This window comes from Callospermophilus lateralis, unplaced genomic scaffold (genome assembly GCF_048772815.1).
Source record: "Callospermophilus lateralis isolate mCalLat2 unplaced genomic scaffold, mCalLat2.hap1 Scaffold_11284, whole genome shotgun sequence".
Lineage (NCBI taxonomy): Eukaryota > Metazoa > Chordata > Mammalia > Rodentia > Sciuridae > Callospermophilus > Callospermophilus lateralis.
Window position 1 is genome coordinate 1 of NW_027511554.1, and position 24087 is coordinate 24087.

The 24087-nt window shown below is 67.4% G+C and overlaps 9 non-coding genes across 9 annotated transcripts; all 9 read right to left on the reverse strand.

Annotated features, from left to right (window-relative positions):
- Window positions 1-1850: 1850 nt before the first annotated feature.
- Window positions 1851-1969, reverse strand: LOC143380847 (5S ribosomal RNA). The gene has a single exon (XR_013088720.1). It is a non-coding gene; the product is annotated as a 5S ribosomal RNA (ribosomal RNA).
- A 2625-nt stretch (window positions 1970-4594) lies between these two features.
- Window positions 4595-4713, reverse strand: LOC143380842 (5S ribosomal RNA). Its single transcript, XR_013088717.2, has one exon. It is a non-coding gene; the product is annotated as a 5S ribosomal RNA (ribosomal RNA).
- Window positions 4714-7334: 2621 nt separating this feature from the next.
- On the reverse strand, window positions 7335-7453 carry LOC143380831 (5S ribosomal RNA). The gene has a single exon (XR_013088706.1). It is a non-coding gene; the product is annotated as a 5S ribosomal RNA (ribosomal RNA).
- A 2626-nt stretch (window positions 7454-10079) lies between these two features.
- On the reverse strand, window positions 10080-10198 carry LOC143380819 (5S ribosomal RNA). Its single transcript, XR_013088696.2, has one exon. It is a non-coding gene; the product is annotated as a 5S ribosomal RNA (ribosomal RNA).
- A 2650-nt stretch (window positions 10199-12848) lies between these two features.
- LOC143640093 (5S ribosomal RNA) lies at window positions 12849-12967 on the reverse strand. The gene has a single exon (XR_013154875.1). It is a non-coding gene; the product is annotated as a 5S ribosomal RNA (ribosomal RNA).
- A 2629-nt stretch (window positions 12968-15596) lies between these two features.
- Window positions 15597-15715, reverse strand: LOC143640091 (5S ribosomal RNA). The gene has a single exon (XR_013154873.1). It is a non-coding gene; the product is annotated as a 5S ribosomal RNA (ribosomal RNA).
- A 2644-nt stretch (window positions 15716-18359) lies between these two features.
- LOC143640094 (5S ribosomal RNA) lies at window positions 18360-18478 on the reverse strand. Its single transcript, XR_013154876.1, has one exon. It is a non-coding gene; the product is annotated as a 5S ribosomal RNA (ribosomal RNA).
- Window positions 18479-21097: 2619 nt separating this feature from the next.
- Window positions 21098-21216, reverse strand: LOC143640090 (5S ribosomal RNA). The gene has a single exon (XR_013154872.1). It is a non-coding gene; the product is annotated as a 5S ribosomal RNA (ribosomal RNA).
- Window positions 21217-23804: 2588 nt separating this feature from the next.
- On the reverse strand, window positions 23805-23924 carry LOC143640092 (5S ribosomal RNA). Its single transcript, XR_013154874.1, has one exon. It is a non-coding gene; the product is annotated as a 5S ribosomal RNA (ribosomal RNA).
- Window positions 23925-24087: the final 163 nt, after the last annotated feature.

Sequence of the window (24087 nt, forward strand, 5' to 3'; positions counted from 1 at the left end):
TAGCCTAGCTGGGAGCCCAGAGAGCCAGGGGCGGAGACGCGAACGGGCACCACCTGGGACACCCCAGGGACCCTGACAGCTGGAAATGCAGTGGGACTGGGCAATGGCCGGCCGCCGGCCACACACAACCCCTACGCGTGCCTGGCGCCTGGAGCCACGCACAGGGAGGGGCAGGAGGGAGGAACACACGCAGGGACTCACAGAAACCCGGGCAGAGGCTGGCCAGGGGGCTGCGGCCCGCTGGCTCCCAGTCAGTCAGTCGCCAACCAGGCTCAGAAGTGCGCCGCTGGGGCCGAGGCGCGGAGTTTCTGGCCCACTCTGCAAAGCACCGCAGAGTCACTCGGTTGGGACCCAGTGCCATGGTCGGAGTGCTCTGTGCCGTGTTCCTACCAGTCAACATCCAGCACGTGCACAGCACTGCCCTGAGGAAGGGCACAGACCCCTCCGTCCAGTGGCGGTGCTGCCGGAAAGGACGTCCCGTGGAAGAAGCACCCTGATTCAAAGCCCCGTGGGAGCTCAGTCGGCGGCCTCAACAGAGGGGAAGCCCCCTCACCTGCAAGCATTGCGGGGGTCGGGGAGTGGGAGGGGAGCATTGGTTGTGGGCACGCAGGCCCACTGGGTCGTCAGGCCCTGCGTGTTGTCCCGTCGTCTCCAGGTGGACGGGTCACCTCGACCAAGGGACCTCTGCCTCCCGGTCCCCTCAGGCCGGGCTTCAGCTCCCCTTGGCACCTGGTCCTCCCGGGCAACCCCCTGGCCCCGAACCGGTTGCCAGCTCTCAAGGCTGCTTCCTCCTCTTCCAGGAGCGCCTGCCCTCCTTTGCCATCTGCTCTCTTGCTTGGCTCTCAGCGCAGACTCCTAAGACCCTGTGGCCTCCTCGGCCTCCTCTCAGCCTCTGCGGATCACACACCCTGAAGTGGTGCGCGCACTTCAAGGGTTATGTCTGAATCCACTCTTACATCCATGGGCAGTTAGACGGCAGATGAGAGAACCTGTGACCGCAAAATCTCGAGGCGACCATGGACTCCGTGACTTGCAGCCCAGAGTGAGTTGGCTGGGTGGGAGGAGGGGGGGGAACAGAAGGGTGAGTGTGTGTCTCTGTGAGTGTGTGTGTGTCTGTCTGTGTGTGTGTGTGTGTGTGTGTGTGTGTGTGTGTGTGTGAAAGAGAGAGAAAGAAGAGAGCCAAGGCCAGAGAGGCATTGAGTGGGAGATGGAGACAGGGATGCCTCCTCACAGGCCAAGAGAGGCACAAGGGAGAAGGAGAGATGGATGAGCAGAGACACACACAGACATGTGGTGCTCCGATGAGAGAGAAAGAGAGAGACAGGCAGAGAGACAGACTCAGGGGGACCCTCAGGGAGGAAGGCGGTGGGAAAGGAGGCAGAGACACAGGAGGGACCTTGCGGAGGTGGTGCGAAGGGAGACCGACCCAGCCAGAGACGCTGGATGGACTGTCCCACTCCCAGGATGTGGGTGGCAAGGTTCTGCTTGTGTGGCAGGAACGGGTGGGGGAGCGGGCCCCGCGTTCTGGGGAAGGGCAGGTGTCCCCCCCGACCCCCCATCCTGGAGGCCGAGGGGTGGGGGGGTGGGTCAGGCTGCACAGGGAGGTCGTGGCCTGGACCCGGCTGGGCTCCTCGCCAGCTCTCATGGAGTGAGTGTCCCAGCGTCCCTGGGGAGAGCCAGGCCAGTGGGCCTTGCTGCAGGGGCGCGGCGCTGCTGGGCGCTGACCCACGGGAGGGACACCGACCGGCAGCCCAGGGCTGCCCCTGCGCCCTGCCCCGGAGGGCCCGGGGGTCTCGGCATGTCTCTCGGGGCCACGCGGGTTAAAAGTGTGTGTGGGAAGGGGGCGCAAAAGCCTACGGCACCCGGTATTCCCAGGCGGTCTCCCATCCAAGTACTAACCAGGCCCGACCCTGCTTAGCTTCCGAGATCAGACGAGATCGGGCGCGTTCAGGGTGGTATGGCCGTAGACGGCGAGGGCCGCCCGGGGACGCCTCCAGAGGCTGCTCCAGGTTCCACCCTTCAGTCCAGGGGAGGGGAGGGGCGTGGAGGGGAGGGGGGTGGAGGGGGGGAAACGGAGCGGGTGGTCGCACGGGGCCTCCCTCGCCCGCCCCAGAACAGCGCAGCCCAGCCCAACTCAACTCAAGGCTGGGGGCTCTCACGCTCCCACCTGACTTGACCCGGCAGTGGGCCCGGGGGTCCTGGGAGACTGGGACTGGCTGAGTCCCGCCTCCAACACCGCCCCTCTCCACCTGGCTCCACCTCCCGCGAGCCCCACCCAGATCCCACAGGGCCCCCACCGCCCCGGCCAGGCCTGGCGCGGCCTGGCCTCCTCAGCCCTTCCTCGCCAAGCCCCAGGCTCCCCGCGACCCCCACCCCCCCCAGATCCCCGGCCCCCCACCGCCACGCCCACCCCGCCCTTCGCCAGGCGGAGAAGCCCAGAAACCCTGGCCGCAGCAGTGTCCCGCTCGCGCCAGAACCTAGCCTAGCCTAGCCTAGCCTAGCTGGGAGCCCAGAGAGCCAGGGGCGGAGACGCGAGCGGGCACCACCCTCGGACACCCCACCAGGCCTGGCGCGGCCTGGCCTCCTCAGCCCCTCCTCGCCAAGCCCCAGGCTCCCCGCGAACCCCACCCCCCCCCGAGATCCCCGGCCCCCCACCGCCACGCCCACCCCGCCCTTCGCCAGGCTGAGAAGCCCAGAAGCCCTGGCCGCAGCAGTGTCCCGCTGGCGCCAGAACCTAGCCTAGCCTAGCCTAGCTGGGAGCCCAGAGAGCCAGGGGCGGAGACGCGAACGGGCACCACCTGGGACACCCCAGGGACCCTGACAGCTGGAAATGCAGTGGGACTGGGCAATGGCCGGCCGCCGGCCACACACAACCCCTACGCGTGCCTGGCGCCTGGAGCCACGCACAGGGAGGGGCAGGAGGGAGGAACACACGCAGGGACTCACAGAAACCCGGGCAGAGGCTGGCCAGGGGGCTGCGGCCCGCTGGCTCCCAGTCAGTCAGTCGCCAGCCAGGCTCAGAAGTGCGCCGCTGGGGCCGAGGCGCGGAGTTTCTGGCCCACTCTGCAAAGCACCGCAGAGTCACTCGGTTGGGACCCAGTGCCATGGTCGGAGTGCTCTGTGCCGTGTTCCTACCAGTCAACATCCAGCACGTGCACAGCACTGCCCTGAGGAAGGGCACAGACCCCTCCGTCCAGTGGCGGTGCTGCCGGAAAGGACGTCCCGTGGAAGAAGCACCCTGATTCAAAGCCCCGTGGGAGCTCAGTCGGCGGCCTCAACAGAGGGGAAGCCCCCTCACCTGCAAGCATTGCGGGGGTCGGGGAGTGGGAGGGGAGCATTGGTTGTGGGCACGCAGGCCCACTGGGTCGTCAGGCCCTGCGTGTTGTCCCGTCGTCTCCAGGTGGACGGGTCACCTCGACCAAGGGACCTCTGCCTCCCGGTCCCCTCAGGCCGGGCTTCAGCTCCCCTTGGCACCTGGTCCTCCCGGGCAACCCCCTGGCCCCGAACCGGTTGCCAGCTCTCAAGGCTGCTTCCTCCTCTTCCAGGAGCGCCTGCCCTCCTTTGCCATCTGCTCTCTTGCTTGGCTCTCAGCGCAGACTCCTAAGACCCTGTGGCCTCCTCGGCCTCCTCTCAGCCTCTGCGGATCACACACCCTGAAGTGGTGCGCGCACTTCAAGGGTTATGTCTGAATCCACTCTTACATCCATGGGCAGTTAGACGGCAGATGAGAGAACCTGTGACCGCAAAATCTCGAGGTGACCATGGACTCCGTGACTTGCAGCCCAGAGTGAGTTGGCTGGGTGGGAGGAGGGGGGGGAACAGAAGGGTGAGTGTGTGTCTCTGTGAGTGTGTGTGTGTCTGTGTGTGTGTGTGTGTGGTGTGTGTGTGTGTGTGTGTGTGTGTGAAAGAGAGAGAAAGAAGAGAGCCAAGGCCAGAGAGGCATTGAGTGGGAGATGGAGACAGGGATGCCTCCTCACAGGCCAAGAGAGGCACAAGGGAGAAGGAGAGATGGATGAGCAGAGACACACACAGACATGTGGTGCTCCGATGAGAGAGAAAGAGAGAGACAGGCAGAGAGACAGACTCAGGGGGACCCTCAGGGAGGAAGGCGGTGGGAAAGGAGGCAGAGACACAGGAGGGACCTTGCGGAGGTGGTGCGAAGGGAGACCGACCCAGCCAGAGACGCTGGATGGACTGTCCCACTCCCAGGATGTGGGTGGCAAGGTTCTGCTTGTGTGGCAGGAACGGGTGGGGGAGCGGGCCCCGCGTTCTGGGGAAGGGCAGGTGTCCCCCCCGACCCCCCATCCTGGAGGCCGAGGGGTGGGGGGTGGGTCAGGCTGCACAGGGAGGTCGTGGCCTGGACCCGGCTGGGCTCCTCGCCAGCTCTCATGGAGTGAGTGTCCCAGCGTCCCTGGGGAGAGCCAGGCCAGTGGGCCTTGCTGCAGGGGCGCGGCGCTGCTGGGCGCTGACCCACGGGAGGGACACCGACCGGCAGCCCAGGGCTGCCCCTGCGCCTGCCCCGGAGGGCCCGGGGGTCTCGGCATGTCTCTCGGGGCCACGCGGGTTAAAAGTGTGTGTGGGAAGGGGGCGCAAAAGCCTACGGCACCCGGTATTCCCAGGCGGTCTCCCATCCAAGTACTAACCAGGCCCGACCCTGCTTAGCTTCCGAGATCGGACGAGATCGGGCGCGTTCAGGGTGGTATGGCCGTAGACGGCGAGGGCCGCCCGGGGACGCCTCCAGAGGCTGCTCCAGGTTCCACCCTTCAGTCCAGGGGAGGGGAGGGGCGTGGAGGGGAGGGGGTGGAGGGGGGAAACGGAGCGGGTGGTCGCACGGGGCCTCCCTCGCCCGCCCCAGAACAGCGCAGCCCAGCCCAACTCAACTCAAGGCTGGGGGCTCTCACGCTCCCACCTGACTTGACCCGGCAGTGGGCCCGGGGGTCCTGGGAGACTGGGACTGGCTGAGTCCCGCCTCCAACACCGCCCCTCTCCACCTGGCTCCACCTCCCGCGAGCCCCACCCAGATCCCACAGGGCCCCCACCGCCCCGGCCAGGCCTGGCGCGGCCTGGCCTCCTCAGCCCTTCCTCGCCAAGCCCCAGGCTCCCCGCGACCCCCACCCCCCCCAGATCCCCGGCCCCCCACCGCCACGCCCACCCCGCCCTTCGCCAGGCGGAGAAGCCCAGAAACCCTGGCCGCAGCAGTGTCCCGCTCGCGCCAGAACCTAGCCTAGCCTAGCCTAGCCTAGCTGGGAGCCCAGAGAGCCAGGGGCGGAGACGCGAGCGGGCACACCCTCGGACACCCCACCAGGCCTGGCGCGGCCTGGCCTCCTCAGCCCCTCCTCGCCAAGCCCCAGGCTCCCCGCGAACCCCACCCCCCCCCCCGAGATCCCCGGCCCCCCACCGCCACGCCCACCCCGCCCTTCGCCACGCTGAGAAGCCCAGAAGCCCTGGCCGCAGCAGTGTCCCGCTGGCGCCAGAACCTAGCCTAGCCTAGCCTAGCTGGGAGCCCAGAGAGCCAGGGGCGGAGACGCGAACGGGCACCACCTGGGACACCCCAGGGACCCTGACAGCTGGAAATGCAGTGGGACTGGGCAATGGCCGGCCGCCGGCCACACACAACCCCTACGCGTGCCTGGCGCCTGGAGCCACGCACAGGGAGGGGCAGGAGGGAGGAACACACGCAGGGACTCACAGAAACCCGGGCAGAGGCTGGCCAGGGGGCTGCGGCCCGCTGGCTCCCAGTCAGTCAGTCGCCAACCAGGCTCAGAAGTGCGCCGCTGGGGCCGAGGCGCGGAGTTTCTGGCCCACTCTGCAAAGCACCGCAGAGTCACTCGGTTGGGACCCAGTGCCATGGTCGGAGTGCTCTGTGCCGTGTTCCTACCAGTCAACATCCAGCACGTGCACAGCACTGCCCTGAGGAAGGGCACAGACCCCTCCGTCCAGTGGCGGTGCTGCCGGAAAGGACGTCCCGTGGAAGAAGCACCCTGATTCAAAGCCCCGTGGGAGCTCAGTCGGCGGCCTCAACAGAGGGGAAGCCCCCTCACCTGCAAGCATTGCGGGGGTCGGGGAGTGGGAGGGGAGCATTGGTTGTGGGCACGCAGGCCCACTGGGTCGTCAGGCCCTGCGTGTTGTCCCGTCGTCTCCAGGTGGACGGGTCACCTCGACCAAGGGACCTCTGCCTCCCGGTCCCCTCAGGCCGGGCTTCAGCTCCCCTTGGCACCTGGTCCTCCCGGGCAACCCCCTGGCCCCGAACCGGTTGCCAGCTCTCAAGGCTGCTTCCTCCTCTTCCAGGAGCGCCTGCCCTCCTTTGCCATCTGCTCTCTTGCTTGGCTCTCAGCGCAGACTCCTAAGACCCTGTGGCCTCCTCGGCCTCCTCTCAGCCTCTGCGGATCACACACCCTGAAGTGGTGCGCGCACTTCAAGGGTTATGTCTGAATCCACTCTTACATCCATGGGCAGTTAGACGGCAGATGAGAGAACCTGTGACCGCAAAATCTCGAGGCGACCATGGACTCCGTGACTTGCAGCCCAGAGTGAGTTGGCTGGGTGGGAGGAGGGGGGGGAACAGAAGGGTGAGTGTGTGTCTCTGTGAGTGTGTGTGTGTCTGTCTGTGTGTGTGTGTGTGTGTGTGTGTGTGTGTGTGTGAAAGAGAGAGAAAGAAGAGAGCCAAGGCCAGAGAGGCATTGAGTGGGAGATGGAGACAGGGATGCCTCCTCACAGGCCAAGAGAGGCACAAGGGAGAAGGAGAGATGGATGAGCAGAGACACACACAGACATGTGGTGCTCCGATGAGAGAGAAAGAGAGAGACAGGCAGAGAGACAGACTCAGGGGGACCCTCAGGGAGGAAGGCGGTGGGAAAGGAGGCAGAGACACAGGAGGGACCTTGCGGAGGTGGTGCGAAGGGAGACCGACCCAGCCAGAGACGCTGGATGGACTGTCCCACTCCCAGGATGTGGGTGGCAAGGTTCTGCTTGTGTGGCAGGAACGGGTGGGGGAGCGGGCCCCGCGTTCTGGGGAAGGGCAGGTGTCCCCCCCGACCCCCCATCCTGGAGGCCGAGGGGTGGGGGGGTGGGTCAGGCTGCACAGGGAGGTCGTGGCCTGGACCCGGCTGGGCTCCTCGCCAGCTCTCATGGAGTGAGTGTCCCAGCGTCCCTGGGGAGAGCCAGGCCAGTGGGCCTTGCTGCAGGGGCGCGGCGCTGCTGGGCGCTGACCCACGGGAGGGACACCGACCGGCAGCCCAGGGCTGCCCCTGCGCCCTGCCCCGGAGGGCCCGGGGGTCTCGGCATGTCTCTCGGGGCCACGCGGGTTAAAAGTGTGTGTGGGAAGGGGGCGCAAAAGCCTACGGCACCCGGTATTCCCAGGCGGTCTCCCATCCAAGTACTAACCAGGCCCGACCCTGCTTAGCTTCCGAGATCAGACGAGATCGGGCGCGTTCAGGGTGGTATGGCCGTAGACGGCGAGGGCCGCCCGGGGACGCCTCCAGAGGCTGCTCCAGGTTCCACCCTTCAGTCCAGGGGAGGGGAGGGGCGTGGAGGGGAGGGGGGTGGAGGGGGGGAAACGGAGCGGGTGGTCGCACGGGGCCTCCCTCGCCCGCCCCAGAACAGCGCAGCCCAGCCCAACTCAACTCAAGGCTGGGGGCTCTCACGCTCCCACCTGACTTGACCCGGCAGTGGGCCCGGGGGTCCTGGGAGACTGGGACTGGCTGAGTCCCGCCTCCAACACCGCCCCTCTCCACCTGGCTCCACCTCCCGCGAGCCCCACCCAGATCCCACAGGGCCCCCACCGCCCCGGCCAGGCCTGGCGCGGCCTGGCCTCCTCAGCCCTTCCTCGCCAAGCCCCAGGCTCCCCGCGACCCCCACCCCCCCCAGATCCCCGGCCCCCCACCGCCACGCCCACCCCGCCCTTCGCCAGGCGGAGAAGCCCAGAAACCCTGGCCGCAGCAGTGTCCCGCTCGCGCCAGAACCTAGCCTAGCCTAGCCTAGCCTAGCTGGGAGCCCAGAGAGCCAGGGGCGGAGACGCGAGCGGGCACCACCCTCGGACACCCCACCAGGCCTGGCGCGGCCTGGCCTCCTCAGCCCCTCCTCGCCAAGCCCCAGGCTCCCCGCGAACCCCACCCCCCCCCGAGATCCCCGGCCCCCCACCGCCACGCCCACCCCGCCCTTCGCCAGGCTGAGAAGCCCAGAAGCCCTGGCCGCAGCAGTGTCCCGCTGGCGCCAGAACCTAGCCTAGCCTAGCCTAGCTGGGAGCCCAGAGAGCCAGGGGCGGAGACGCGAACGGGCACCACCTGGGACACCCCAGGGACCCTGACAGCTGGAAATGCAGTGGGACTGGGCAATGGCCGGCCGCCGGCCACACACAACCCCTACGCGTGCCTGGCGCCTGGAGCCACGCACAGGGAGGGGCAGGAGGGAGGAACACACGCAGGGACTCACAGAAACCCGGGCAGAGGCTGGCCAGGGGGCTGCGGCCCGCTGGCTCCCAGTCAGTCAGTCGCCAGCCAGGCTCAGAAGTGCGCCGCTGGGGCCGAGGCGCGGAGTTTCTGGCCCACTCTGCAAAGCACCGCAGAGTCACTCGGTTGGGACCCAGTGCCATGGTCGGAGTGCTCTGTGCCGTGTTCCTACCAGTCAACATCCAGCACGTGCACAGCACTGCCCTGAGGAAGGGCACAGACCCCTCCGTCCAGTGGCGGTGCTGCCGGAAAGGACGTCCCGTGGAAGAAGCACCCTGATTCAAAGCCCCGTGGGAGCTCAGTCGGCGGCCTCAACAGAGGGGAAGCCCCCTCACCTGCAAGCATTGCGGGGGTCGGGGAGTGGGAGGGGAGCATTGGTTGTGGGCACGCAGGCCCACTGGGTCGTCAGGCCCTGCGTGTTGTCCCGTCGTCTCCAGGTGGACGGGTCACCTCGACCAAGGGACCTCTGCCTCCCGGTCCCCTCAGGCCGGGCTTCAGCTCCCCTTGGCACCTGGTCCTCCCGGGCAACCCCCTGGCCCCGAACCGGTTGCCAGCTCTCAAGGCTGCTTCCTCCTCTTCCAGGAGCGCCTGCCCTCCTTTGCCATCTGCTCTCTTGCTTGGCTCTCAGCGCAGACTCCTAAGACCCTGTGGCCTCCTCGGCCTCCTCTCAGCCTCTGCGGATCACACACCCTGAAGTGGTGCGCGCACTTCAAGGGTTATGTCTGAATCCACTCTTACATCCATGGGCAGTTAGACGGCAGATGAGAGAACCTGTGACCGCAAAATCTCGAGGCGACCATGGACTCCGTGACTTGCAGCCCAGAGTGAGTTGGCTGGGTGGGAGGAGGGGGGGGAACAGAAGGGTGAGTGTGTGTCTCTGTGAGTGTGTGTGTGTCTGTCTGTGTGTGTGTGTGTGTGTGTGTGTGTGTGTGTGTGTGTGAAAGAGAGAGAAAGAAGAGAGCCAAGGCCAGAGAGGCATTGAGTGGGAGATGGAGACAGGGATGCCTCCTCACAGGCCAAGAGAGGCACAAGGGAGAAGGAGAGATGGATGAGCAGAGACACACACAGACATGTGGTGCTCCGATGAGAGAGAAAGAGAGAGACAGGCAGAGAGACAGACTCAGGGGGACCCTCAGGGAGGAAGGCGGTGGGAAAGGAGGCAGAGACACAGGAGGGACCTTGCGGAGGTGGTGCGAAGGGAGACCGACCCAGCCAGAGACGCTGGATGGACTGTCCCACTCCCAGGATGTGGGTGGCAAGGTTCTGCTTGTGTGGCAGGAACGGGTGGGGGAGCGGGCCCCGCGTTCTGGGGAAGGGCAGGTGTCCCCCCCGACCCCCCATCCTGGAGGCCGAGGGGTGGGGGGGTGGGTCAGGCTGCACAGGGAGGTCGTGGCCTGGACCCGGCTGGGCTCCTCGCCAGCTCTCATGGAGTGAGTGTCCCAGCGTCCCTGGGGAGAGCCAGGCCAGTGGGCCTTGCTGCAGGGGCGCGGCGCTGCTGGGCGCTGACCCACGGGAGGGACACCGACCGGCAGCCCAGGGCTGCCCCTGCGCCCTGCCCCGGAGGGCCCGGGGGTCTCGGCATGTCTCTCGGGGCCACGCGGGTTAAAAGTGTGTGTGGGAAGGGGGCGCAAAAGCCTACGGCACCCGGTATTCCCAGGCGGTCTCCCATCCAAGTACTAAGCAGGCCCGACCCTGCTTAGCTTCCGAGATCGGACGAGATCGGGCGCGTTCAGGGTGGTATGGCCGTAGACGGCGAGGGCCGCCCGGGGACGCCTCCAGAGGCTGCTCCAGGTTCCACCCTTCAGTCCAGGGGAGGGGAGGGGCGTGGAGGGGAGGGGGGTGGAGGGGGGGAAACGGAGCGGGTGGTCGCACGGGGCCTCCCTCGCCCGCCCCAGAACAGCGCAGCCCAGCCCAACTCAACTCAAGGCTGGGGGCTCTCACGCTCCCACCTGACTTGACCCGGCAGTGGGCCCGGGGGTCGTGGGAGACTGGGACTGGCTGAGTCCCGCCTCCAACACCGCCCCTCTCCACCTGGCTCCACCTCCCGCGAGCCCCACCCAGATCCCACAGGGCCCCCACCGCCCCGGCCAGGCCTGGCGCGGCCTGGCCTCCTCAGCCCTTCCTCGCCAAGCCCCAGGCTCCCCGCGACCCCCACCCCCCCCAGATCCCCGGCCCCCCACCGCCACGCCCACCCCGCCCTTCGCCAGGCGGAGAAGCCCAGAAACCCTGGCCGCAGCAGTGTCCCGCTCGCGCCAGAACCTAGCCTAGCCTAGCCTAGCCTAGCTGGGAGCCCAGAGAGCCAGGGGCGGAGACGCGAGCGGGCACCACCCTCGGACACCCCACCAGGCCTGGCGCGGCCTGGCCTCCTCAGCCCCTCCTCGCCAAGCCCCAGGCTCCCCGCGAACCCCCCCCCCCCCGAGATCCCCGGCCCCCCACCGCCACGCCCACCCCGCCCTTCGCCAGGCTGAGAAGCCCAGAAGCCCTGGCCGCAGCAGTGTCCCGCTGGCGCCAGAACCTAGCCTAGCCTAGCCTAGCTGGGAGCCCAGAGAGCCAGGGGCGGAGACGCGAACGGGCACCACCTGGGACACCCCAGGGACCCTGACAGCTGGAAATGCAGTCGGACTGGGCAATGGCCGGCCGCCGGCCACACACAACCCCTACGCGTGCCTGGCGCCTGGAGCCACGCACAGGGAGGGGCAGGAGGGAGGAACACACGCAGGGACTCACAGAAACCCGGGCAGAGGCTGGCCAGGGGGCTGCGGCCCGCTGGCTCCCAGTCAGTCAGTCGCCAGCCAGGCTCAGAAGTGCGCCGCTGGGGCCGAGGCGCGGAGTTTCTGGCCCACTCTGCAAAGCACCGCAGAGTCACTCGGTTGGGACCCAGTGCCATGGTCGGAGTGCTCTGTGCCGTGTTCCTACCAGTCAACATCCAGCACGTGCACAGCACTGCCCTGAGGAAGGGCACAGACCCCTCCGTCCAGTGGCGGTGCTGCCGGAAAGGACGTCCCGTGGAAGAAGCACCCTGATTCAAAGCCCCGTGGGAGCTCAGTCGGCGGCCTCAACAGAGGGGAAGCCCCCTCACCTGCAAGCATTGCGGGGGTCGGGGAGTGGGAGGGGAGCATTGGTTGTGGGCACGCAGGCCCACTGGGTCGTCAGGCCCTGCGTGTTGTCCCGTCGTCTCCAGGTGGACGGGTCACCTCGACCAAGGGACCTCTGCCTCCCGGTCCCCTCAGGCCGGGCTTCAGCTCCCCTTGGCACCTGGTCCTCCCGGGCAACCCCCTGGCCCCGAACCGGTTGCCAGCTCTCAAGGCTGCTTCCTCCTCTTCCAGGAGCGCCTGCCCTCCTTTGCCATCTGCTCTCTTGCTTGGCTCTCAGCGCAGACTCCTAAGACCCTGTGGCCTCCTCGGCCTCCTCTCAGCCTCTGCGGATCACACACCCTGAAGTGGTGCGCGCACTTCAAGGGTTATGTCTGAATCCACTCTTACATCCATGGGCAGTTAGACGGCAGATGAGAGAACCTGTGACCGCAAAATCTCGAGGCGACCATGGACTCCGTGACTTGCAGCCCAGAGTGAGTTGGCTGGGTGGGAGGAGGGGGGGGAACAGAAGGGTGAGTGTGTGTCTCTGTGAGTGTGTGTGTGTCTGTGTGTGTGTGTGTGTGTGTGTGTGTGTGTGTGTGTGTGTGTGTGTGTGAAAGAGAGAGAAAGAAGAGAGCCAAGGCCAGAGAGGCATTGAGTGGGAGATGGAGACAGGGATGCCTCCTCACAGGCCAAGAGAGGCACAAGGGAGAAGGAGAGATGGATGAGCAGAGACACACACAGACATGTGGTGCTCCGATGAGAGAGAAAGAGAGAGACAGGCAGAGAGACAGACTCAGGGGGACCCTCAGGGAGGAAGGCGGTGGGAAAGGAGGCAGAGACACAGGAGGGACCTTGCGGAGGTGGTGCGAAGGGAGACCGACCCAGCCAGAGACGCTGGATGGACTGTCCCACTCCCAGGATGTGGGTGGCAAGGTTCTGCTTGTGTGGCAGGAACGGGTGGGGGAGCGGGCCCCGCGTTCTGGGGAAGGGCAGGTGTCCCCCCCGACCCCCCATCCTGGAGGCCGAGGGGTGGGGGGGTGGGTCAGGCTGCACAGGGAGGTCGTGGCCTGGACCCGGCTGGGCTCCTCGCCAGCTCTCATGGAGTGAGTGTCCCAGCGTCCCTGGGGAGAGCCAGGCCAGTGGGCCTTGCTGCAGGGGCGCGGCGCTGCTGGGCGCTGACCCACGGGAGGGACACCGACCGGCAGCCCAGGGCTGCCCCTGCGCCCTGCCCCGGAGGGCCCGGGGGTCTCGGAGGGCCCGGGGGTCTCGGCATGTCTCTCGGGGGCCACGCGGGTTAAAAGTGTGTGTGGGAAGGGGGCGCAAAAGCCTACGGCACCCGGTATTCCCAGGCGGTCTCCCATCCAAGTACTAACCAGGCCCGACCCTGCTTAGCTTCCGAGATCAGACGAGATCGGGCGCGTTCAGGGTGGTATGGCCGTAGACGGCGAGGGCCGCCCGGGACGCCTCCAGAGGCTGCTCCAGGTTCCACCCTTCAGTCCAGGGGAGGGGAGGGGCGTGGAGGGGAGGGGGGTGGAGGGGGGAAACGGAGCGGGTGGTCGCACGGGGCCTCCCTCGCCCGCCCCAGAACAGCGCAGCCCAGCCCAACTCAACTCAAGGCTGGGGGCTCTCACGCTCCCACCTGACTTGACCCGGCAGTGGGCCCGGGGGTCCTGGGAGACTGGGACTGGCTGAGTCCCGCCTCCAACACCGCCCCTCTCCACCTGGCTCCACCTCCCGCGAGCCCCACCCAGATCCCACAGGGCCCCCACCGCCCCGGCCAGGCCTGGCGCGGCCTGGCCTCCTCAGCCCTTCCTCGCCAAGCCCCAGGCTCCCCGCGACCCCCACCCCCCCCAGATCCCCGGCCCCCCACCGCCACGCCCACCCCGCCCTTCGCCAGGCGGAGAAGCCCAGAAACCCTGGCCGCAGCAGTGTCCCGCTCGCGCCAGAACCTAGCCTAGCCTAGCCTAGCCTAGCTGGGAGCCCAGAGAGCCAGGGGCGGAGACGCGAGCGGGCACCACCCTCGGACACCCCACCAGGCCTGGCGCGGCCTGGCCTCCTCAGCCCCTCCTCACCAAGCCCCAGGCTCCCCGCGAACCCCACCCCCCCCCCCCCCGAGATCCCCGGCCCCCCACCGCCACGCCCACCCCGCCCTTCGCCAGGCTGAGAAGCCCAGAAGCCCTGGCCGCAGCAGTGTCCCGCTGGCGCCAGAACCTAGCCTAGCCTAGCCTAGCTGGGAGCCCAGAGAGCCAGGGGCGGAGACGCGAACGGGCACCACCTGGGACACCCCAGGGACCCTGACAGCTGGAAATGCAGTCGGACTGGGCAATGGCCGCCCGCCGGCCACACACAACCCCTACGCGTGCCTGGCGCCTGGAGCCACGCACAGGGAGGGGCAGGAGGGAGGAACACACGCAGGGACTCACAGAAACCCGGGCAGAGGCTGGCCAGGGGGCTGCGGCCCGCTGGCTCCCAGTCAGTCAGTCGCCAGCCAGGCTCAGAAGTGCGCCGCTGGGGCCGAGGCGCGGAGTTTCTGGCCCACTCTGCAAAGCACCGCAGAGTCACTCGGTTGGGACCCAGTGCCATGGTCGGAGTGCTCTGTGCCGTGTTCCTACCAGTCAACATCCAGCACGTGCACAGCACTGCCCTGAGGAAGGGCACAGACCCCTCCGTCCAGTGGCGGTGCTGCCGGAAAGGACGTCCCGTGGAAGAAGCACCCTGATTCAAAGCCCCGTGGGAGCTCAGTCGGCGGCCTCAACAGAGGGGAAGCCCCCTCACCTGCAAGCATTGCGGGGGTCGGGGAGTGGGAGGGGAGCATTGGTTGTGGGCACGCAGGCCCACTGGGTCGTCAGGCCCTGCGTGTTGTCCCGTCGTCTCCAGGTGGACGGGTCACCTCGACCAAGGGACCTCTGCCTCCCGGTCCCCTCAGGCCGGGCTTCAGCTCCCCTTGGCACCTGGTCCTCCCGGGCAACCCCCTGGCCCCGAACCGGTTGCCAGCTCTCAAGGCTGCTTCCTCCTCTTCCAGGAGCGCCTGCCCTCCTTTGCCATCTGCTCTCTTGCTTGGCTCTCAGCGCAGACTCCTAAGACCCTGTGGCCTCCTCGGCCTCCTCTCAGCCTCTGCGGATCACACACCCTGAAGTGGTGCGCGCACTTCAAGGGTTATGTCTGAATCCACTCTTACATCCATGGGCAGTTAGACGGCAGATGAGAGAACCTGTGACCGCAAAATCTCGAGGCGACCATGGACTCCGTGACTTGCAGCCCAGAGTGAGTTGGCTGGGTGGGAGGAGGGGGGGGAACAGAAGGGTGAGTGTGTGTCTCTGTGAGTGTGTGTGTGTCTGTCTGTGTGTGTGTGTGTGTGTGTGTGTGTGTGTGTGTGTGTGAAAGAGAGAGAAAGAAGAGAGCCAAGGCCAGAGAGGCATTGAGTGGGAGATGGAGACAGGGATGCCTCCTCACAGGCCAAGAGAGGCACAAGGGAGAAGGAGAGATGGATGAGCAGAGACACACACAGACATGTGGTGCTCCGATGAGAGAGAAAGAGAGAGACAGGCAGAGAGACAGACTCAGGGGGACCCTCAGGGAGGAAGGCGGTGGGAAAGGAGGCAGAGACACAGGAGGGACCTTGCGGAGGTGGTGCGAAGGGAGACCGACCCAGCCAGAGACGCTGGATGGACTGTCCCACTCCCAGGATGTGGGTGGCAAGGTTCTGCTTGTGTGGCAGGAACGGGTGGGGGAGCGGGCCCCGCGTTCTGGGGAAGGGCAGGTGTCCCCCCCGACCCCCCATCCTGGAGGCCGAGGGGTGGGGGGGTGGGTCAGGCTGCACAGGGAGGTCGTGGCCTGGACCCGGCTGGGCTCCTCGCCAGCTCTCATGGAGTGAGTGTCCCAGCGTCCCTGGGGAGAGCCAGGCCAGTGGGCCTTGCTGCAGGGGCGCGGCGCTGCTGGGCGCTGACCCACGGGAGGGACACCGACCGGCAGCCCAGGGCTGCCCCTGCGCCCTGCCCCGGAGGGCCCGGGGGTCTCGGCATGTCTCTCGGGGCCACGCGGGTTAAAAGTGTGTGTGGGAAGGGGGCGCAAAAGCCTACGGCACCCGGTATTCCCAGGCGGTCTCCCATCCAAGTACTAAGCAGGCCCGACCCTGCTTAGCTTCCGAGATCGGACGAGATCGGGCGCGTTCAGGGTGGTATGGCCGTAGACGGCGAGGGCCGCCCGGGGACGCCTCCAGAGGCTGCTCCAGGTTCCACCCTTCAGTCCAGGGGAGGGGAGGGGCGTGGAGGGGAGGGGGGTGGAGGGGGGGAAACGGAGCGGGTGGTCGCACGGGGCCTCCCTCGCCCGCCCCAGAACAGCGCAGCCCAGCCCAACTCAACTCAAGGCTGGGGGCTCTCACGCTCCCACCTGACTTGACCCGGCAGTGGGCCCGGGGGTCGTGGGAGACTGGGACTGGCTGAGTCCCGCCTCCAACACCGCCCCTCTCCACCTGGCTCCACCTCCCGCGAGCCCCACCCAGATCCCACAGGGCCCCCACCGCCCCGGCCAGGCCTGGCGCGGCCTGGCCTCCTCAGCCCTTCCTCGCCAAGCCCCAGGCTCCCCGCGACCCCCACCCCCCCCAGATCCCCGGCCCCCCACCGCCACGCCCACCCCGCCCTTCGCCAGGCGGAGAAGCCCAGAAACCCTGGCCGCAGCAGTGTCCCGCTCGCGCCAGAACCTAGCCTAGCCTAGCCTAGCCTAGCTGGGAGCCCAGAGAGCCAGGGGCGGAGACGCGAGCGGGCACCACCCTCGGACACCCCACCAGGCCTGGCGCGGCCTGGCCTCCTCAGCCCCTCCTCGCCAAGCCCCAGGCTCCCCGCGAACCCCCCCCCCCCCCGAGATCCCCGGCCCCCCACCGCCACGCCCACCCCGCCCTTCGCCAGGCTGAGAAGCCCAGAAGCCCTGGCCGCAGCAGTGTCCCGCTGGCGCCAGAACCTAGCCTAGCCTAGCCTAGCTGGGAGCCCAGAGAGCCAGGGGCGGAGACGCGAACGGGCACCACCTGGGACACCCCAGGGACCCTGACAGCTGGAAATGCAGTCGGACTGGGCAATGGCCGGCCGCCGGCCACACACAACCCCTACGCGTGCCTGGCGCCTGGAGCCACGCACAGGGAGGGGCAGGAGGGAGGAACACACGCAGGGACTCACAGAAACCCGGGCAGAGGCTGGCCAGGGGGCTGCGGCCCGCTGGCTCCCAGTCAGTCAGTCGCCAGCCAGGCTCAGAAGTGCGCCGCTGGGGCCGAGGCGCGGAGTTTCTGGCCCACTCTGCAAAGCACCGCAGAGTCACTCGGTTGGGACCCAGTGCCATGGTCGGAGTGCTCTGTGCCGTGTTCCTACCAGTCAACATCCAGCACGTGCACAGCACTGCCCTGAGGAAGGGCACAGACCCCTCCGTCCAGTGGCGGTGCTGCCGGAAAGGACGTCCCGTGGAAGAAGCACCCTGATTCAAAGCCCCGTGGGAGCTCAGTCGGCGGCCTCAACAGAGGGGAAGCCCCCTCACCTGCAAGCATTGCGGGGGTCGGGGAGTGGGAGGGGAGCATTGGTTGTGGGCACGCAGGCCCACTGGGTCGTCAGGCCCTGCGTGTTGTCCCGTCGTCTCCAGGTGGACGGGTCACCTCGACCAAGGGACCTCTGCCTCCCGGTCCCCTCAGGCCGGGCTTCAGCTCCCCTTGGCACCTGGTCCTCCCGGGCAACCCCCTGGCCCCGAACCGGTTGCCAGCTCTCAAGGCTGCTTCCTCCTCTTCCAGGAGCGCCTGCCCTCCTTTGCCATCTGCTCTCTTGCTTGGCTCTCAGCGCAGACTCCTAAGACCCTGTGGCCTCCTCGGCCTCCTCTCAGCCTCTGCGGATCACACACCCTGAAGTGGTGCGCGCACTTCAAGGGTTATGTCTGAATCCACTCTTACATCCATGGGCAGTTAGACGGCAGATGAGAGAACCTGTGACCGCAAAATCTCGAGGCGACCATGGACTCCGTGACTTGCAGCCCAGAGTGAGTTGGCTGGGTGGGAGGAGGGGGGGGAACAGAAGGGTGAGTGTGTGTCTCTGTGAGTGTGTGTGTGTCTGTCTGTGTGTGTGTGTGTGTGTGTGTGTGTGTGTGTGTGTGTGAAAGAGAGAGAAAGAAGAGAGCCAAGGCCAGAGAGGCATTGAGTGGGAGATGGAGACAGGGATGCCTCCTCACAGGCCAAGAGAGGCACAAGGGAGAAGGAGAGATGGATGAGCAGAGACACACACAGACATGTGGTGCTCCGATGAGAGAGAAAGAGAGAGACAGGCAGAGAGACAGACTCAGGGGGACCCTCAGGGAGGAAGGCGGTGGGAAAGGAGGCAGAGACACAGGAGGGACCTTGCGGAGGTGGTGCGAAGGGAGACCGACCCAGCCAGAGACGCTGGATGGACTGTCCCACTCCCAGGATGTGGGTGGCAAGGTTCTGCTTGTGTGGCAGGAACGGGTGGGGGAGCGGGCCCCGCGTTCTGGGGAAGGGCAGGTGTCCCCCCCGACCCCCCATCCTGGAGGCCGAGGGGTGGGGGGGTGGGTCAGGCTGCACAGGGAGGTCGTGGCCTGGACCCGGCTGGGCTCCTCGCCAGCTCTCATGGAGTGAGTGTCCCAGCGTCCCTGGGGAGAGCCAGGCCAGTGGGCCTTGCTGCAGGGGCGCGGCGCTGCTGGGCGCTGACCCACGGGAGGGACACCGACCGGCAGCCCAGGGCTGCCCCTGCGCCCTGCCCCGGAGGGCCCGGGGGTCTCGGAGGGCCCGGGGGTCTCGGCATGTCTCTCGGGGCCACGCGGGTTAAAAGTGTGTGTGGGAAGGGGGCGCAAAAGCCTACGGCACCCGGTATTCCCAGGCGGTCTCCCATCCAAGTACTAACCAGGCCCGACCCTGCTTAGCTTCCGAGATCAGACGAGATCGGGCGCGTTCAGGGTGGTATGGCCGTAGACGGCGAGGGCCGCCCGGGGACGCCTCCAGAGGCTGCTCCAGGTTCCACCCTTCAGTCCAGGGGAGGGGAGGGGCGTGGAGGGGAGGGGGGTGGAGGGGGGAAACGGAGCGGGTGGTCGCACGGGGCCTCCCTCGCCCGCCCCAGAACAGCGCAGCCCAGCCCAACTCAACTCAAGGCTGGGGGCTCTCACGCTCCCACCTGACTTGACCCGGCAGTGGGCCCGGGGGTCCTGGGAGACTGGGACTGGCTGAGTCCCGCCTCCAACACCGCCCCTCTCCACCTGGCTCCACCTCCCGCGAGCCCCACCCAGATCCCACAGGGCCCCCACCGCCCCGGCCAGGCCTGGCGCGGCCTGGCCTCCTCAGCCCTTCCTCGCCAAGCCCCAGGCTCCCCGCGACCCCCACCCCCCCCAGATCCCCGGCCCCCCACCGCCACGCCCACCCCGCCCTTCGCCAGGCGGAGAAGCCCAGAAACCCTGGCCGCAGCAGTGTCCCGCTCGCGCCAGAACCTAGCCTAGCCTAGCCTAGCCTAGCTGGGAGCCCAGAGAGCCAGGGCGGAGACGCGAGCGGGCACCACCCTCGGACACCCCACCAGGCCTGGCGCGGCCTGGCCTCCTCAGCCCCTCCTCACCAAGCCCCAGGCTCCCCGCGAACCCCACCCCCCCCCCCCCCCCGAGATCCCCGGCCCCCCACCGCCACGCCCACCCCGCCCTTCGCCAGGCTGAGAAGCCCAGAAGCCCTGGCCGCAGCAGTGTCCCGCTGGCGCCAGAACCTAGCCTAGCCTAGCCTAGCTGGGAGCCCAGAGAGCCAGGGGCGGAGACGCGAACGGGCACCACCTGGGACACCCCAGGGACCCTGACAGCTGGAAATGCAGTCGGACTGGGCAATGGCCGCCCGCCGGCCACACACAACCCCTACGCGTGCCTGGCGCCTGGAGCCACGCACAGGGAGGGGCAGGAGGGAGGAACACACGCAGGGACTCACAGAAACCCGGGCAGAGGCTGGCCAGGGGGCTGCGGCCCGCTGGCTCCCAGTCAGTCAGTCGCCAGCCAGGCTCAGAAGTGCGCCGCTGGGCCGAGGCGCGGAGTTTCTGCCCACTCTGCAAAGCACCGCAGAGTCACTCGGTTGGGACCCAGTGCCATGGTCGGAGTGCTCTGTGCCGTGTTCCTACCAGTCAACATCCAGCACGTGCACAGCACTGCCCTGAGGAAGGGCACAGACCCCTCCGTCCAGTGGCGGTGCTGCCGGAAAGGACGTCCCGTGGAAGAAGCACCCTGATTCAAAGCCCCGTGGGAGCTCAGTCGGCGGCCTCAACAGAGGGGAAGCCCCCTCACCTGCAAGCATTGCGGGGGTTGGGGAGTGGGAGGGGAGCATTGGTTGTGGGCACGCAGGCCCACTGGGTCGTCAGGCCCTGCGTGTTGTCCCGTCGTCTCCAGGTGGACGGGTCACCTCGACCAAGGGACCTCTGCCTCCCGGTCCCCTCAGGCCGGGCTTCAGCTCCCCTTGGCACCTGGTCCTCCCGGGCAACCCCCTGGCCCCGAACCGGTTGCCAGCTCTCAAGGCTGCTTCCTCCTCTTCCAGGAGCGCCTGCCCTCCTTTGCCATCTGCTCTCTTGCTTGGCTCTCAGCGCAGACTCCTAAGACCCTGTGGCCTCCTCGGCATCCTCTCAGCCTCTGCGGATCACACACCCTGAAGTGGTGCGCGCACTTCAAGGGTTATGTCTGAATCCACTCTTACATCCATGGGCAGTTAGACGGCAGATGAGAGAACCTGTGACCGCAAAATCTCGAGGCGACCATGGACTCCGTGACTTGCAGCCCAGAGTGAGTTGGCTGGGTGGGAGGAGGGGGGGGAACAGAAGGGTGAGTGTGTGTCTCTGTGAGTGTGTGTGTGTCTGTCTGTGTGTGTGTGTGTGTGTGTGTGTGTGTGTGTGAAAGAGAGAGAAAGAAGAGAGCCAAGGCCAGAGAGGCATTGAGTGGGAGATGGAGACAGGGATGCCTCCTCACAGGCCAAGAGAGGCACAAGGGAGAAGGAGAGATGGATGAGCAGAGACACACACAGACATGTGGTGCTCCGATGAGAGAGAAAGAGAGAGACAGGCAGAGAGACAGACTCAGGGGACCCTCAGGGAGGAAGGCGGTGGGAAAGGAGGCAGAGACACAGGAGGGACCTTGCGGAGGTGGTGCGAAGGGAGACCGACCCAGCAGAGACGCTGGATGGACTGTCCCACTCCCAGGATGTGGGTGGCAAGGTTCTGCTTGTGTGGCAGGAACGGGTGGGGGAGCGGGCCCCGCGTTCTGGGGAAGGGCAGGTGTCCCCCCCGACCCCCCATCCTGGAGGCCGAGGGGTGGGGGGGTGGGTCAGGCTGCACAGGGAGGTCGTGGCCTGGACCCGGCTGGGCTCCTCGCCAGCTCTCATGGAGTGAGTGTCCCAGCGTCCCTGGGGAGAGCCAGGCCAGTGGGCCTTGCTGCAGGGGCGCGGCGCTGCTGGGCGCTGACCCACGGGAGGACACCGACCGGCAGCCCAGGGCTGCCCCTGCGCCCTGCCCCGGAGGCCCGGGGGTCTCGGCATGTCTCTCGGGGCCACGCGGGTTAAAAGTGTGTGTGGGAAGGGGGCGCAAAAGCCTACGGCACCCGGTATTCCCAGGCGGTCTCCCATCCAAGTACTAACCAGGCCCGACCCTGCTTAGCTTCCGAGATCAGACGAGATCGGGCGCGTTCAGGGTGGTATGGCCGTAGACGGCGAGGGCCGCCCGGGGACGCCTCCAGAGGCTGCTCCAGGTTCCACCCTTCAGTCCAGGGGAGGGGATGGGCGGAGGGGAGGGGGGTGGAGGGGGGGAACGGAGCGGGTGGTCGCACGGGGCCTCCCTCGCCCGCCCCAGAACAGCGCAGCCCAGCCCAACTCAACTCAAGGCTGGGGGCTCTCACGCTCCCACCTGACTTGACCCGGCAGTGGGCCCGGGGGTCCTGGGAGACTGGGACTGGCTGAGTCCCGCCTCCAACACCGCCCCTCTCCACCTGGCTCCACCTCCCGCGAGCCCACCCAGATCCCACAGGGCCCCCCACCGCCCCGGCCAGGCCTGGCTCCTCGCCAAGCCCCAGGCTCCCCGCGACCCCCACCCCCCCCAGATCCCCGGCCCCCCACCGCCACGCCCACCCCGCCCTTCGCCAGGCGAGAAGCCCAGAAACCCTGGCCGCAGCAGTGTCCCGCTCGCGCCAGAACCTAGCCTAGCCTAGCCTAGCCTAGCTGGGAGCCCAGAGAGCCAGGGGCGGAGACGCGAGCGGGCACCACCCTCGGACACCCCACCAGGCCTGGCGCGGCCTGGCCTCCTCAGCCCCTCCTCGCCAGCCCAGGCTCCCCGCGAACCCCCCCCCCCCCCCCCGAGATCCCCGGGCCCCCACCGCCACGCCCACCCCGCCCTTCGCCAGCTGAGAAGCCCAGAAGCCCTGGCCGCAGCAGTGTCCCGCTGGCGCCAGAACCTAGCCTAGCCTAGCCTAGCTGGGAGCCCAGAGAGCCAGGGGCGGAGACGCGAACGGGCACCACCTGGGACACCCCAGGGACCCTGACAGCTGGAAATGCAGTGGGACTGGGCAATGGCCGGCCGCCGGCCACACACAACCCCTACGCGTGCCTGGCGCCTGGAGCCACGCACAGGGAGGGGCAGGAGGGAGGAACACACGCAGGGACTCACAGAAACCCGGGCAGAGGCTGGCCAGGGGGCTGCGGCCCGCTGGCTCCCAGTCAGTCAGTCGCCAGCCAGGCTCAGAAGTGCGCCGCTGGGGCCGAGGCGCGGAGTTTCTGGCCCACTCTGCAAAGCACCGCAGAGTCACTCGGTTGGGACCCAGTGCCATGGTCGGAGTGCTCTGTGCCGTGTTCCTACCAGTCAACATCCAGCACGTGCACAGCACTGCCCTGAGGAAGGGCACAGACCCCTCCGTCCAGTGGCGGTGCTGCCGGAAAGGACGTCCCGTGGAAGAAGCACCCTGATTCAAAGCCCCGTGGGAGCTCAGTCGGCGGCCTCAACAGAGGGGAAGCCCCCTCACCTGCAAGCATTGCGGGGGTCGGGGAGTGGGAGGGGAGCATTGGTTGTGGGCACGCAGGCCCACTGGGTCGTCAGGCCCTGCGTGTTGTCCCGTCGTCTCCAGGTGGACGGGTCACCTCGACCAAGGGACCTCTGCCTCCCGGTCCCCTCAGGCCGGGCTTCAGCTCCCCTTGGCACCTGGTCCTCCCGGGCAACCCCCTGGCCCCGAACCGGTTGCCAGCTCTCAAGGCTGCTTCCTCTCTTCCAGGAGCGCCTGCCCTCCTTTGCCATCTGCTCTCTTGCTTGGCTCTCAGCGCAGACTCCTAAGACCCTGTGGCCTCCTCGGCCTCCTCTCAGCCTCTGCGGATCACACACCCTGAAGTGGTGCGCGCACTTCAAGGGTTATGTCTGAATCCACTCTTACATCCATGGGCAGTTAGACGGCAGATGAGAGAACCTGTGACCGCAAAATCTCGAGGCGACATGGACTCCGTGACTTGCAGCCCAGAGTGAGTTGGCTGGGTGGGAGGAGGGGGGGAACAGAAGGGTGAGTGTGTGTCTCTGTGAGTGTGTGTGTCTGTCTGTCTGTGTGTGTGTGTGTGTGTGTGTGTGTGTGTGTGAAAAGAGAGAAAGAAGAGAGCCAAGGCCAGAGAGGCATTGAGTGGAGATGGAGACAGGGATGCCTCCTCACAGGCCAAGAGAGGCACAAGGGAGAAGGAGAGATGGATGAGCAGAGACACACACAGACATGTGGTGCTCCGATGAGAGAGAAAGAGAGAGACAGGCAGAGAGACAGACTCAGGGGGACCCTCAGGAGGAAGGCGGTGGGAAAGGAGGCAGAGACACAGGAGGACCTTGCGGAGGTGGTGCGAAGGGAGACCGACCCAGCCAGAGACGCTGGATGGACTGTCCCACTCCCAGGATGTGGGTGGCAAGGTTCTGCTTGTGTGGCAGGAACGGGTGGGGAGCGGGCCCGCGTTCTGGGGAAGGGCAGGTGTCTCCCCCCGACCCCCCATCCTGGAGGCCGAGGGGTGGGGGGGTGGGTCAGGCTGCACGGGAGGTCGTGGCCTGGACCCGGCTGGGCTCCTCGCCAGCTCTCATGGGAGTGAGTGTCCCAGCGTCCCTGGGGAGAGCCCAGGCCAGTGGGCCTTGCTGCAGGAGGCGCGGCGCTGCTGGGCGCTGACCCACGGGAGGGACACCGACCGGCAGCCCAGGCTGCCCCTGCGCCCTGCCCCGGAGGGCCCGGGGGTCTCGGCATGTCTCTCGGGCCACGCGGGTTAAAAGTGTGTGTGGGAAGGGGGCGCAAAAGCCTACGGCACCCGGTATTCCCAGGCGGTCTCCCATCCAAGTACTAACCAGGCCCCGACCCTGCTTAGCTTCCGAGATCAGACGAGATCGGGCGCGTTCAGGGTGGTATGGCCGTAGACGGCGAGGGCCGCCCGGGGACGCCTCCAGAGGCTGCTCCAGGTTCCACCCTTCAGTCCAGGGGAGGGAGGGGCGTGGAGGAGAGGGGGGTGGAGGGGGGGAAACGAGAGTGCGGTGTGGTCGCACGTGGCCTCCCTCGCCCGCCCCAGAACAGCGCAGGCCCAG